This window comes from Cyprinus carpio, chromosome B17 (genome assembly GCF_018340385.1).
Source record: "Cyprinus carpio isolate SPL01 chromosome B17, ASM1834038v1, whole genome shotgun sequence".
Classification (NCBI taxonomy): Eukaryota; Metazoa; Chordata; class Actinopteri; order Cypriniformes; family Cyprinidae; genus Cyprinus; species Cyprinus carpio.
This window is the reverse complement of record NC_056613.1, coordinates 4452940-4468696: the sequence shown is the minus strand read 5'-3', so window position 1 is coordinate 4468696 and position 15757 is coordinate 4452940. Positions and strand designations below refer to the sequence as shown.

Genomic DNA, 15757 nt, shown 5'->3' with positions numbered 1-15757 from the left:
GAAACAAACCAGTTTATCTGTAAAAAAGGAGCTTATACTGTACATGTCTGTCATTTAGGCTTTTGTTGACTTGTTTCAAAGAGAGACAAAGCGCTATGAGACAAACAAAAAACTCGTCCTTCTTCTATTTCACTTGGGCTGTTACAGATTCAAATAATGATTTCTGTAGCTAATGTGATTGTGCTCACATTAAGATTTTGCTGAAAATTTCCTCTAAATTATGGGTTAAGTGAAGCTACTTTTGTAACAGCAAACAGCAGTATTTAACAAAAGATTAAACTTCAAAAAAGACACAATGTTTAGGATGATCATGCATATTAATTAAGTGAATTACTGAAAACTGATTTGGTGAGAGAAAGATTACTGGTTATTGCTCACTTGCTCTTGCTCATGCAAGATTTGGATTTTGTTCATACTTTAAAATTTCATGTTTAATTTAGTTGCTTGATGTTCTTTGTGATTAGTTATAATATGTTCTAGCAGTCTTAGACTTTTTATTTAATGTACCCTATGAGCTCTCAAGAAGGTCTTTCTCTATCATTCACTGATAAACAAGAGCTGGTACAGCTGGTTGTATTCTGACCAGGCTTTAGACATTTCAATTTCAAATTAACTAAATGCATTAACTGTGTTAAATTTAACACTGTTAAACATATTTAATTAACTTCAGAAGTTAACGTGTTTATTTCAGCAGCCCTAATGTTCACAGGCACATGTCACGTATGCTTGCTTTGATTGGTGTTTTGGTTTTGGCTGCTTTCAAGTACAGTAGACCAGTCACAGAAGTGGTGGTCTTTGCTTTGATGGGCTTATGTGACTAACGGGAGAGAGGATGAGGTGAGAAAGTGGGGGATGACAGGAAGACACTGCTGTGATGGAGGTAGAGAAGGCGGGACATCCCAGCTGGACCTGTCTTTGAAATGGGAAGGGGGAAACAGGGAAGAAAGGATCTGATTCAGGGAAATACCAACAAGTTGCTCTTCACGGGACTCAGAGGAAGTCTCAGAGAAGGACTTTTACACTCCATCCAGTCGTAACCAAATGCATGTGCCTCCGCTTTCAACTCTGTGCGATACTTTGTTATTTGTCTATTAGCATTAGAGGCTCAATGGGTGCAGTTAAATGGAGTCCTCTTTTGCTACAGTGGTTTCTGTGGGGTTTAATTCAAATGAAAAGGCAACCTTGTGGGCTGAAGTGAAAATGAAGACAGAGTAAGAAAGCAGATATGAAGCAGCTTTGAAGTGGCCTGTAAAGATTTTGGCCGGTCTTAAGAGAAGCCGTTTCTCAAATCCTGGCACCCCACACATTATAGTTTTTACTACAATTGGCAACCTCCAGGAGATCTGGAGAAACGAAGATCTGGAATAATCTTTTAAGCCTCGCTCCAAGTCCTTTCTTCTCCATAGTCACGGAAAGCTTTTTTATTTTTGATCCCTCTATAATAGTGTGTTTCACACTACATGTTAAGTTTTAAGGAGAAGCATATCCAGACAATCCGTCCAGTCATATTGTTAACAGTATATAAACGCTATTTCATCTCACTCAAGCTATCCTTCCTCCACCTTTATTTTCCTAATTAGGTCTATTGGGAAACTTTGCTCTAGAGTCCATTCTCATGCTAAAGTTCGTTTTGCATTGCCAGACCAGTTTAATTTTTGCCCGATTGCTTATTTATCATATTTTATTATAAGGAAAACTATTTTAAGTAATTGTTTGGTTAGATTTGAACTGGGTTTGACCTTTATATCATATTTTGAGATGCCATTTCACATTTTGCACATTTTAAGACTAATTCCCCAGGATAATGCTAGAATAATGACCTTTTTTTGCGTCTTCCTGTTCTAAATAAACATGCAATCATTAGTGTTCCTGGGCATCATGTTGTGGCTGTTGTTTTTGACTCCTCTCTCACATTTCCCCAGGGTTGGATGACAGCTGACCCTGAACAACAAATGCAAGGACGGGAGTGACACGGGTGGCTACATGCTAACAAAACCGAGACGCAAGAGTTACAGGCAACCTGATGTGTATAAAACGGATCCCCACCAGCTCATCAGGGTGTTCATCAGCGGTCAAGATGTGTCTGTGTCACCCAGAGATTAGTCCCTGAGGTTGTCAGTTCACCTGGTTTCCAGTCAAAACCATCTGAGACTCACTTTCTCACTCACCATAACCCTGACACGACTCTAGCTAAATGCTTAGTAATGTTCTTAAGGTTAAAATGATGATCTGTTTTCAGCCCTCAATTTAATTAGCCATTAAATCTGTGGTTGCATGTAATCATTTAGAGAAGACATTTAGTGTATGGTTTTCAAAGTGGCATGTCACACAAAGAAAGCACACACACACACACACACACACACACACACACACACACACACACACACACACACACACACACACACACAACACACACACACACACACTTGCCGAGTGATTTCCCAGGGGTTGATTCAGAGGTCACAGAAAGGCCATCCATATCTGACCTGATTATAAATTCCTTCTACCTGTTGACTGCTTTTATTTAAAGACAACGTGGTACTAAAATTGATCAGTTTACTGTTTTATTAAATTTCCCTGCCCTTTTCTTTACTTTTTTTTCTTTTTCTTTTTTTTCTGTTGTTGTAACCAAAGCAGTATAAATGGGGACATATAGTATTAACTATTATTTAATTTTCATCTGAAAATATGAGTGGTGTTTGCTCAAATTTACGGTGCTATGCATTTGGTGTTGTGTTCTTAGATGCATTGCTATGTGGTTGCTTGGTGTTTTTCCTCAGAAATTTGTCATATTATTATAAGAAATTGTCACACTTTATGAAATTGTTGAATAGAGTCATTATTTTTGTTTTGATAAAATCAAGGTTGAACCACTGATGTCACAAGTTCTATTTTAACAATGTCTTTACTACCCTTCTGTCTATGGGAGGGTCAGAAAGCTCTCGGATTTCATCAAAAATATCTTAATTTGTGTTCCGAAGATGAACGAAGGTCTTACAGGTTTGGAATGACATGAGAATGAGTAATTAATGATAGATTTTTCATTTTTGGATGAACTAACCCTTTAAATGCATTTAAAGATAGAAAATAATATAATATATTATTTAAAGGTTTGGGGTCTGTCAAATTGTGAACTTCTCTTATGCTCACCAAGGCCACATTTATTGGATCACAACACAGTAAATATGATTAAGTTATTAATATTATTACAATTTAAAATAACTGTTTTCTATTTTAATATATTTAAAATGTAAAGTTTATTTGCAAAAATAGTTAACCCCATTATTTAATTTAAAAAATCATGTTTTTTATCATGTTGTTATTTTTTTTATTGTGTTAGCTGGCTAGTATTTTTTTTTTTTTTTTTTTTTGTTATTTTTACCTAATCAAAATAATCAAAATGCAGTTTGATTGAGATTAATTGGAAGGCAAAATTGTTAAACTTGTTGAAAATTGTTAAAAACTGAGTTTTCTGTTTTTGCAAATGAACTCTGTATACTACTGTATATATATATATATATATATATGAAATTCAAAAAATACAATTATTTAAGTCATTTTGCATTTTTGAATCTTTCTATACTTGATTATTTTTTTTTTTTTTGTATTTCATATATCATATTTCAAGACTTTGAAGCGCAAGTCACTATCTGACATCTAATCATTTGCGTATATAATATTCCAGTATCTTTGGCTTGTAGCAAAACATGATCTTGGCTGTCTAAATGAATTTTCCAACGAACCAAATTCCCTCCTGGCCACCCTGAAAGGAAGTCGCCCAATTAGAAGTTGCCGCTAAATAAAAATGGAGGCTCTTTCTCCTTGTAAGAGCCCAGATGGTAATACAGGCTTACCTGTCTCCACAGGCCTCCTGAGAGGAGTGTGGGATAGAGAGCGGCCCACAGCCAATTTATCCACCCCTCGTTGGGTTGCATGTGCTGCTGGTGAAATGCACCCTGAAACTTTCATGTTCCCTCGACTGGAAGTTAATTAGGTACGTCTGTATCTGGCAGCTGGGGCAAGTCGTGACATGTCACCAACGCACAATAGGGTTATCAGTTGCATTTGGCACTGAATAAAAATGATAGAAATATGACTCACTGACATTGTCTCTTTGGTTGTTTTTAGCATGCCATGAGCTGATGAGTGATCAGAATGAATCATCGAACAAGATCACAAATGATCAATCAATGATGTGATGGTCTGCCGCCTCAGTGGCAGTAGATGAAGCCAAGACATAGGCAAGCAGGTATGTATGAGATTGACAGAGAAATATGAGCATAGGTGTTTGTCATCCTTGACCTACTGTATATTAAATGTCAGTTTAAAAAAAGGAGGGAAAAGAACTTTTGTGAAATATAAATGAAGATATTCTGAAAAATGTCTATGTGTTTTCTGTCCATACAGTGTATCAAGTCACAGATGTTTTGGAACCCATTGACTTCTACTGTATGAACAAAAGGAGTTGAAACATTCTTCAAAATATCTTCTTTTTGTGATGTAGAGAGAAAGAGACAAATAATAGAGAAAAAAAAATCATACAGTTTTGGAATGACATGAGGTAAAAGATGAGTAAAATATGACCAAAAAATGAAATTTTTAAAGACATAGTTCACCCAGAAATGAATATTCTGCCATTAATTGCTCACCCTCATGTCATTCCAAACCCATAAGACTTCATGACGCAAATTAAGATATTTTAATGAAATCTGAGAGGTGTTTAGCGATCCACAATCCAAATAAAATATCAGGTCATGCATAGACTATCTGTTCTCTTTGCATTTAAATCTCTGTGGGGACAAATTTACATTTTATTAAAAGTGAGGGGACCCGTCCCCCACATCCCCTGCGTATTCTATGGCTATGGCTCTATGTATGTTTCGATCATTGTGTAGATGTAAATAAATAAAATCCTACATTAATCCTAAATCATAGCTCTTCACAAGACTTAATCCGTTCTATTCATATGGATACATTTTATGATGCCTTTAAGGCCATTTTGGATCTCTTTGTTTTTGTTACCTGGATCTTCAATGGAGGGACAGAAACATCTCAGGTTTCATAAAAAATATCTTAATTTGGGTTTCGAAGATTACCCATATTATAGGTTTGGAACAAGATTAGGGTGAGTAAAAGATGGAATTTCCATTTTTGGGTGAACTGTTCCTTTAAGGCTCAAGGTTATCTCAAAGGAAGAGTGATAGAGACTGAATCCAAGTGGGATGTATTTCATCTGTCTGATTTTGGCACGTTTGTGACAATGAGCGATGCCTTCTGCCAGCTATGTTTAAGCATGCACAAGCTGTCGCCAATCAGAGCAACTCCCCGTGTGTTTCAGAAGCAAGGTGATCGGCCTTGTTATTATCCCATCAAGCAAAAGGACAAAAGACAACTGCATGGTTGCAGTCATCCATGCTTACTGCGGTTGCCTTGGAAACCAGCTTCTCAGCAGGAATGCTGGAAGTAAGTACAGGCAGGGGCCAGTGGGGTTACTGAAGGGGGGTAGTTTACACCCCTCTCCAAAAATGGAGATTAAGCCCATTGAGAATGTAATGGTTCAGGAGACTGATCAGAGCCACAGGTCAACACAAACTGAGCTGTTTGTTTTGCAACTCTAGAGCTGACTGAGCAGTTTTCCAGCATGGAAAAGCCTCATGTTAGGAAAAGTGGGTTGGCTGGGAGAGGAAGGCAGTCTTAATTTGTAGTACCCGCTACTGCATGGCACGCTGCAAGTCAAGCATGCTTTTTCCACTGCGTGATACAGGCTAAACGGACGTCAATAAAGACCATTAGACTAATTCAAGTGATTTAACAGACTGGGAGAAGCTAAAGCAGACCGAGCAAGGTTTCTTATTTGCACCTAATCCCTGTAATTTTAAATCCATCAATCTACTTCATATTTCATGAGTTCCCCTCCATTCTCAGGCCACAGGGTTCAGAGATTGAGAGGGGACATGCATTTCCAGAACCCTCCCGGAAATAAATCACACCGGCTATAGGCCTTATTCATGAAACACGAGCTGAGAGAGTAATTCGTTAAATGCATAACCAGTTGTGTTCAATTCAGTGGGATAATTTACACTACCAAAAGTTTGAACAAAACTTTTAAACTTTCTATTCATCAAAGAATCAGCTCAACTGTTAATAGCACTGATCATAAGAAAAAAAGTTTCAAATCAGCTTGTTAGAAGGATTTTTGAAGACCGGAGTAATGCTAAAAATTCATCTTTCCCATCACAGGAATGATTCAAGAAGGACATTTCAGATTATATTACTTCCAGTGTGATATAAAAAGGAGAAAAGTTGAGCGCATTGCATTGGGGCATACTGTATGTGTGCTCTGTTGCACATATTGATCATCATGTCATATGTTTATTGTTTGTGATGAATAGAAAAAGCTAATAGATAGCTTTCTCCAGTATGATATAGTAAAGCACAGATCTTATTGATTCAGTACTTCCATACTTTTGCAAGCTCTGCAAAATATACATGCTGCATACTGCAGAAATAGTATAGGTAGTATGCTATTCCCATCTGCAGAGCTTACACGCTCATAAGTCTCTATTTGGCCTTGACTTGAGAACTGAGGTACGAAACCTATGCCTTACACAACACTTGATGATTAATGGTATTATCAAGTTCGCTCGGTGCCTTAAAATACCCACCAAGAGACAAGAAGTGAAGCCTTCTAAATCATCCTAAAACAGCATTGGCCATTAGCCAGGACAAGAAATGGGTCTGTTCAGATGTCAGTGGTACATAATGTTGGGTGGAGTGGAAAATAGAAAGCTATGACACTCAGAGACATAAAGATGGCAAGCGATAGCATGCGTAGCTGCAGGCGAGAGATGAAGACGGAGATTGCTTCGGGGAAGGAAATGAGGTGGTCAGAGACCACGCCACATGCTAATCCTCTCTTTCCCATTCTGGCTGCACCGGTTCCCGTCTCCGTGTCTGTCCCGCAGGCGAATGGGAACGGACCTGGTCTCTTTCAGTGCCAGCACTTGAGTGCTCTGGCCATGTTTTTTCAATTGCGCTGATGAGACAGGCTGGCTCCTAATAAACGTAGCCTTTGGTTTAAATGACAGGTCTTATTTCACATATTGTGATGAGAGACTGTGGAAAAGCGTGGCACAGTCTGAGACATGCGAAACGGTGCCTGAGTGATTCAGATCCTTCTAGATTAATTCCATTTCCTGTGAAGATTAAGTGTGCCGCAGAGCTGTTATCTGATTAGAGTATTTTGGGGAGTTATTTATAATTAGTTTGGGTGTAATCTCATTTCACAGCACCTCGTGGGGAGGCAAATGTTTTCACAAATTTATCTGCATAATTGGTCAAGGTGTTAATCAGGTTTGAAGATACCTGCTGGCTAGATAAAACAAAGAATAGACCTGTTCTACATAACATCACTGAGGGGAAATGATATTGCTCAGCATTCTTTACCTTATACAGCATTATCCCCTGTGAAATAGATAGTTGAATAAGTCATATTTGAAGTTGTCATAAAATAAAACAATAAGCTATATTGATATTATTGATATTATATTATGCAGTACAGCGATTTTGCCACTGGTGATTTCCAAATTATGAAATAGACCAAAGTCAAAGAATAAAGCAGTAAGCCATTTGTTGTTATGCAGGTCAGTGATTTTCCCACAATGAAAAGTGGTGTACCTAAAAATTTTATTTTATTTTATTTTATTTTATTAACAGTAAAAGGAAAAGCTAGATTTGAAGAAAGAAAAAAAATAAGTGGTGTTTTCAAGCAGTAATCAATAAGTAATCCTCATTTCTGGTGACTAACAAACATGGTTTGTTTCTCATATGTTATTTATTTTTAAACCATATGCAGAATTGCAATAGACATAGAATTTTGGGGAGAAAAGCTCAATATGTCAGTACTACCTTTCAATGATGACAAAACACAAAAGACCTTGAGATTTGAAGGTTTATAGGGCTTATACAGATAGATAGATAGATAGATAGATGGATGGATGGATGGATGGATGGATGGATGGGTAGATGATAGATAGATAGATGTGTTGTTCACTGTTTTACCAATGATGACTCTTCATTAAAGTCTCAGTTCCACATAAACCAGTGTTTGACCAAATGTAGAGCTGTCCACCAGACAGATGGTTCCTCTTGTTTGTTTCACTCCCACACTCTTCCTTCAGCTCACGCACAGGTTAGAAAGAAAGACTCAAGCCTCCTCAGACACACGCCAAATGAAGCTCCACTGCCATAATATTTGTCTTGACACCCAAAGCTTCCTGAACTCTTTTTGAAGGAAGAGATTGGAGGTGTCATCTGTATGGCACATTAAAGACCTCTGGCTGTTTATTTGTTGTCAGATGGGAAGGCAGGGTGAGAAAAACCAGACCTGTCCTGCTGTTCAGCACCCCACAACCAAAGGGAAGTGGACCTTTATTGGTGACCCCCCCCCCAAACCAGGGCACACTCAGGTTTGCCCAATTTATGGATGCTCCTGTGCAGTACAGTCACAACAAGGGACTGTATTTGGGGCTGTGGCAGATGTGCTTGAGGAAAACTGCACAAAGAAAAATTTGTAACTGAAGGTGGTGAAGAGAAAAAAAACATCTAATGAATGAGTTACGTTTGGATATGTCTGGATAATTACTAATTCCAAGCAGCTAATGTTAATCATTGTTAACTAATGGATAGAACAAAGGTGGGCAAATATGGATTTACATTTACATTTTAAATACTTTCATCACAGTTCTTTTCAGGATGGGTGGGCAGTCAATAAACCAGCATAGTTGCCTCAGTGAGGCACCAGAAAATAAGTGTGGATTATTATGTGGACACTTGTTAAAACCATCTATTTGAGCTGTAATAACATGCCACTAAAGCTATTGCCTGGCAACAAACCACTGTATGATTTTACAAAATGCTTGTTAGAAAGGGAACCATGGGCAATCACTTGGCATCTGAATGTAATGGCTTTGCTCAAAAAAACGTTTAGTACTTTGAAGCAAAAACATGCAAAATCTGATCTAAACCTATGTTTGTTGTTTAACATTTGACTAAAATTGTGTTTAGGTCTTAAAGATCAGATACTGAAAGTAGCCTTTCCATCTTTCAAGATGCAACCTATATTTATCATTAGAGCCGAGTAGATTACTTATCAAATTGTAATCCGTTGCTGATCGCAAATTAGGCTACATGACAAAAGTTTTAGTTAGAAACGTAATCCATTACACTTCACATTTTAGGTAAAATAATCAGACTATTTTTTTTTTATTAGATTTAGATTACTTTTGACCCAACTCATTTATTTCATTGATTTAAATAGGATAATCTTGTACCATACAGATTTTAAAATGCAAAGAAAATATATTCCATTCAGTGTTGACAACATGAATTGCATTGAACATTACATCAAGGTTTCCCAAACTGGGGTGTGTACAGAACTGCAGGGGGGTTTGTGAGTAAAAAGAAAATATAAGCGGTAGGGTATTTTAGAGAGGAACATTTAAAAGATGAAAAAGACAAAATTAGAGAGAATTGATAAATAATGAATAATTTATTGCTATTGTGTGAAAATATGTAAACATGTAATCAATAAAAAAGTAACTGTAGTCTAATTCCAGGTGTTTTAAAATGTGATTTAATCTAATTACGAGTGCTTCATTTTTGGAATCTGATTACGTGATCCAGATTACACATAATATACACAATGTCAGTGGTTTAAGGTCTGGCTGGTTAGCACAGCCCAGTTAGTCTCTGCTGGTAAATGCTGTAACTACACCATCTGGACCGACAAGCCTGTGCAATGCCAAAAAGCCCTTTCTTTATTTAACTGGCTGCTTCAGAAACACACCTGCAGAACAACTTAATTTTCTAAAGATTGAACTGGACTACCAGGAGTGGGGTTCGAACCCACGAGGACATTTGTCCATTGGATCTTAAGTCCAACGCCTTAACCACTCGGCCATCCTGGTCCCTGTTTGATGCTAATAACCTCTTTGTGTCTTTCACAGGAGCACTGTAGGAGTGCTTAAACAGCAGAGCAGCATTACTGTATGAACACACAAAGCATCTTTCTCCATGGGAGGGCGTTTAAAGGTTGATCTGTATGCTGATGGCATCAAATGTATAGTGTTGTCTTCAGGTGTTGTTCTAAATGTGACCATATTTACTCAACCTTTCCATATTATGCTAGTAAATGAATGAGTGAATGTACACAGCATATGCATGAATGTATCAAATGCAATGATCTGCCATAATTTCCAAGTATTTCTTTTTGCCCAGTATTGGAAAGTTATTATGGTGTCCAATATGCTGGACATTGACTACATATTCTGAATGAATGGATTTGATCTCATTACTTGCAAAATGAAAGTGTGGGCAAATTAGAATTGTGTGCAGCAAATTATTCAAAGAAAGACATTTAGAAAACACAGTTATGCCATAATCTTTAAATGAATGCCTGACTTATGTGAAAGTAATGTGACACTAGTCCTTGATGGAAAAATATCATTTATTGTTTGTAAATCACATGAAATTGCTTTTGAATGCAATGAAATGACTGCATTCATTAAATCATCCCCAGTCTTGTGGGGATGGAAAGCACACATAAGTCAGTAACCATGGTTTCTGGTGGCTTAATATTGCAGGGGTGCCATAGCGACAGAGAGATCTACACTGACTCTGTAGAAGGTGTGGATAGCATCTATATACAACCTGTCAGTCGCTGGGATCAGTTCCTCATTCTTTCTGAAACTGCAGGTGTCCCTCCTGACATGGCTCTTATTAGCACTCATGTAGTGAAGTGCTCATGTGAGACGAAACCTGTTTCGGCAGAAACACACATCCGCAGTACACATGGGAGGGCAGGGAAAGAGGTTTCTGAGAAAAAAACAAACATCTGGTTATTAAAATGACCTTGGCACACTGGCAAGTTTGATCTTATGTGAATATTTTACCAATAATCTGTCTTCCTTGTGGCAAACACTGATTTGAAGTCTTGCTTAAAAGCCTCAAGTCTAGTGGGGTTTTTTTTCTTTTTAGTTGCTGATGTATGTTTTCGTTTCCATTTCTTTTTCTTTTGCAAATACTTTTATCTAAAGTATTTTTTATTTTTTTTACCAGGAGTGTGGGTTAAACCCACAAGGACATTTGCCCATTGGATCTTAAATCCAACACCTTAACCACTCGGCCATCCTGATGACTATGTCTTGTTTTCTTTGTTTCTTATACAAGTATTTCAGAACCACCTTGTTGGCAACCACAACATATTTAAATGTTGCAACAAACTACTAGGACTGGGGTTCAAACATTTGTCTATTGGATCATAAGTGTAAGGCCTTAACCCCTTGGCCATCCTGGACACTTCGAGATGTTGCAATCCACTGTGTTCCCTTTACAGCTTATTCAGAAACCAAGCTGTTCATTACATAACCACATTACTATATTTTGTTTAAAATTCACATTGATCTACCAGGAGTGGGGTTCGAACCCACGAGGACATTTGTCCATTGGATCTTAAGTCCAACGCCTTAACCACTCGGCCATCCTGGTCCCTTTGTTACATTGAAACCCCTTTGTTCCTTCTTTAGGTACTTCTTAACCACTGTAGGAAACCAAACTGTGATCTACCAGAAGTGGGGTTTAAAACCCTTGAGGACGACTGCAACAATTGGATTTGTCCAATGGAACTAGTTTGTTGGTAACAACCACATACAGCCTCATCACTATGTGGGGCAAATTTGTTTTCTTCCAAATTAAAAAATCCAAACACTGGATTTCTTAATTGGTTGTGCAGCTGCTCAGTGTGTGTTCTTATCCGTCCTTAATGCGAAATGAATGCGTCCCCTTAAGCATCTTCCCCATTTGTGACACGGCCATGTTCAGCTTTGATCGCCTTCTGCACGGCTCGACAAGCAAACACTTTAATTAGTGCTTTATTGACTAATGCTTTTCTCCAGGCCCTGTGTCACTAGCTTTACCGGCCACCGGCCTATTCTTTGTGGATTAACCTCTTTCTGTGCGCAGTTTAACCAGCCATTGTCCTGCAGTAACGTGAACTGTTCTAGCAGAAGGTTTCTACACAAAAGCCCTTCAGTGCCCAGGCAAACCTCAAAGAGCCATCATCCCTCCATCTCAAGCTCTTCAAAGATCCTTCATTATTTTGAATCCCTCTGTTCCTCCTCGGCCCCACGTTTAGGAGCGGGACCCCACCGGCCCTCACCTCCCCCACTGACCAGCACACTTATTTCAGTGTCTCTTGGGAGCTTGGAGCTCATAAGTAAGACCTGGACAGCTGATAATGACTTTGCAGCTCTGGGGGAAGGAGATTACTGCTGCGCTTTCGTGGTTATGGCAGTGGTGGTCTGTGTGTACATGCAGGGTCCAAAATCAATACTCACCGAGAACTAGATGGGAGTAAAAAATGGCTTTTGGCAAATAAAAAGGGCATTTTGAAATTATTTTTTAGGAATGTAACATCATAGTGATTAAAACTGCAATGTAAGAACAACAGACTGACCTTTTTTGGCATGCTTAAAAAAAGAGAGATATAAACAGTTTACCAACGAAAAATCATTTATCTTCTGACCATTTTACCATAAATTTAGCTAAAAATACAAAAGTTTTATTATTTTAGTTATGTTTTAGTTATTTGTGTGTGCAACTCTAGAATTCCATGTGGCATCTTATTCTTGGTGTTGAAAACAAGAAAATCATAATGGGTCTTTATATTTTTGTGATATAGTTGTTGTTTCATCTGATGGGTTTGATGAACTGGCAAATACGAGAGACATGGGGTTAGTTGTCGTTTTACTCCAACAAATATTTCTTAAAGTAAATTTCTGTTTTAGATGCACACTTTAAAGTCATGGCCACAAAAAAGCTGACTTGAACACACATTGACCTTTTGTCGCAATATGTCTCAACAGCAGAGCAGTGATGTCACATTATATGGGGTAAGTTGTCACAATGGGTTGTCATAGGTTTTTCAAAATTAAATTAATGAAATAAATCCCCGAATGGTTCATGCTTCAGCTAAAATGTAAAATGTAAAATCTAAAAAAAATATCAAAATATAAAGATATATTACTGGACCTAAATAAATAAAGATATTAACAGTTTTTTATATATATATATATATATAATAAATATGGTATATAAATTATATATACAATTTTTATAAGCTTTTTTTAGTTTCATGGTTGATATGTTGACTGGTGTGTTTATTGATGCTGTATAGCATCTTTTGGCAGACCAGACATGGCAAATCATTTGATTCGGGTGTGGGGGGATTTATCCTCAGTTTCTTATCCTAACCTCGTTTCTGCCAAACACTTCTTTTTAGTGGACACCTCCTTATGTGGAGTCCGAGCAGACTTTCATCTGAGAGCAGCTCTAATGATTCCTTGTAATGAGCAGACCTTTGCCATGCTAATGAGTGTTCAATTGTTCCTGCTTTTCCATGGCTTCTCCATCAGCAGGGGCAGCATCTCCTAAAAACCCTGCTGGATCTTATTGAAAGTGGGGGGCCAGATAGTCGCCTTTGAAGTGCAAGCAGTCATTATTTTCTCTGAGGGCTCTTGTTGGGTAATTGCAGTGGCTTTTTGGTGCGAATGATTTCTTGATATTGTAGACGAGTAATTCCCAGCATGAGCTTAATTCTTTTTTCTGCTTTTTTTTTCTCTTCTTTTGTCTGTCATACCTGACAGGTCACGGGGGAAGGGTTCACTTACCGCAGGGTGCTGCGAATCAATATAACACACTACTTCTTTTCCAATAAATGTCACAGGGATGGAGGAAGATGAGTTAGACAGACAGAAAGGAGCTGGTTTATTGGAGACTCAATAACTTGAGCTATTTATATGCACAGCCTCCTCGTTTCCTTAACGACCTCTTTACCTATTTCAGGCCACCTGAGAGCTTCAGTCTGTGTTGAATGGGGATTGAACAGTGCTCTTTTGCAGTTCTTGATCTCTTCAGTTACATGCCTGAAGAATGCGCTTAAGTTACTGGAATACCAGTGTTTCTAAAAATGAGTCTGTGCTCCCCCTGAGAAGGACAGTGAGAGATTTACACAGCTGGTCCATGAGCACAACACAAACTCCAAACTCACGGTCCATTCTTTCTTTCTCTTTTCAGTATGCAATAACAGAGAGTGGTGGGTACACATTACATTCCCTCCAGCAGTACTCACCCCACATCTGATTGCTGCGATCTGGGTGGTTTGTGTGTATATTGATTCATTCTTTCATCAAATAGCAAGAGTTATTTTTGTTCCAGTTTTTTTTTTTTTGGCCCACTAGATGTTTATTTATTTCTAAAGGTATCTAAAATAGAATTTTGTTGGGGGGGGGGGGTATTTATTGAATGTGCATAGAGCAAGCAAAGGTTAATGTAAAATCTGTACAATCTATAAAATAAAGGTTCTTTTTTGACATTCATGTTTCCATGAAGAACCTTTAACCTTTAGCGTGGAAACTAGTTAAGTTTATGGTACTGATTGTTTCTTATTGATGAAGTAAGTAATGTGTAATATCAACTTATCAACGAAAGCCTTATGTATTTCATATTAAAATGGGAAGTTGGGGCGGGATGTATCGTGTTTTTTAAAACCATCAAATGTCACACACTTTATAACAAAAGAATGATTTTTAAATGAGCTTAAAGTATATTTAGTACGTTTTTAGGTGTATACTGGCATATTTAATCTAATAAACTAAATGCTACAAAACTACAATTTTCATTTCCTTTCAGTCTGTGCTGTCAGGGGCTTCTGGTTTAGATTGTTCTGTGTCAGGGGATCCGGCCTAGTAAAAGCAGCTGCATCTTTTCCTTGTCGAAGAAAAAAAGGAAAACACACGCAGCCCCCGCCAGGCCTGTGGGTCCGGCAGGGTCATAACCCAGCACCTGAGCTAATCATGGACATTATCAAAACAGCAGGCTTTCTGGGGTCTGTTTGTTTATGCTATCCGGGGTGGCCCCTCGCTCTACCCGGGCCTGGCCCTCGTAACAGCACCTGGAGCAGACACTAAACACCTCCGCCTCAGCGCTGGACGAATAGGGTGCTAAAACTGAACAGGAAAAGTGAAAGAAACCTTAAGCTGTAAGTCAGTCCCATGTCAGTGAACATTAGAAGTAAAACATCAGAACAGATGATGTTAGTAGAAACTGATGGTTTTACCATATACTTTTCGTTTTTATTGTGATTATAGAGGGTCCCAACAGAACACATACATATACAGTAGCCTAAATTTATGATTCACTTAAGTGCTCACCAACAATGTAATATTAGTTAATTTCCCTAATTCATGGACTGACTTCAGATCATTTATTGTTTTTTTTAATTTTTTTTTTTTATTACATTGCTTCTAAAATTCTCTTCCCTACCAGGAGTGGGGTTTGAACCCATTAGGACATTTGTCCATTGGATCTTAAGTCCCACACAATCATTTGATAGATTGTGCATTTGCTAAAACCCTTTTTTTTCTTATACAGTGGTTACTTTGAGAATCTAGTTTGTTGGAGCACTGATCTCAACATCAATATTTAAATGTGGCAACATTTTACCAGGAGTGGGGTTTGAACCCACGAGGACATGTGTCCATTGGATCTTAAGTCCAACGCCTTAACCACTCGGCCATCCTGGTTGTTCTGTTGTGCCTAAAACGCCCTTTGTTCCATTTACAGGTACCTTTTTTATTTATTTATTTTTTATACAGGAAACACATTTATATGTTCTATTTAAAGTTCTCATTGATCTACT

General features: G+C 38.0%; 3 non-coding genes across 3 annotated transcripts; all 3 read right to left on the bottom strand.

Annotated features, from left to right (window-relative positions):
- Positions 1-9885: 9885 nt before the first annotated feature.
- Positions 9886-9968, bottom strand: trnal-uaa. The gene has a single exon. It is a non-coding gene; the product is annotated as a tRNA-Leu (tRNA).
- Positions 9969-11464: 1496 nt separating this feature from the next.
- trnal-uaa lies at positions 11465-11547 on the bottom strand. Its single transcript has one exon. It is a non-coding gene; the product is annotated as a tRNA-Leu (tRNA).
- Positions 11548-15558: 4011 nt separating this feature from the next.
- trnal-uaa lies at positions 15559-15641 on the bottom strand. The gene has a single exon. It is a non-coding gene; the product is annotated as a tRNA-Leu (tRNA).
- Positions 15642-15757: the final 116 nt, after the last annotated feature.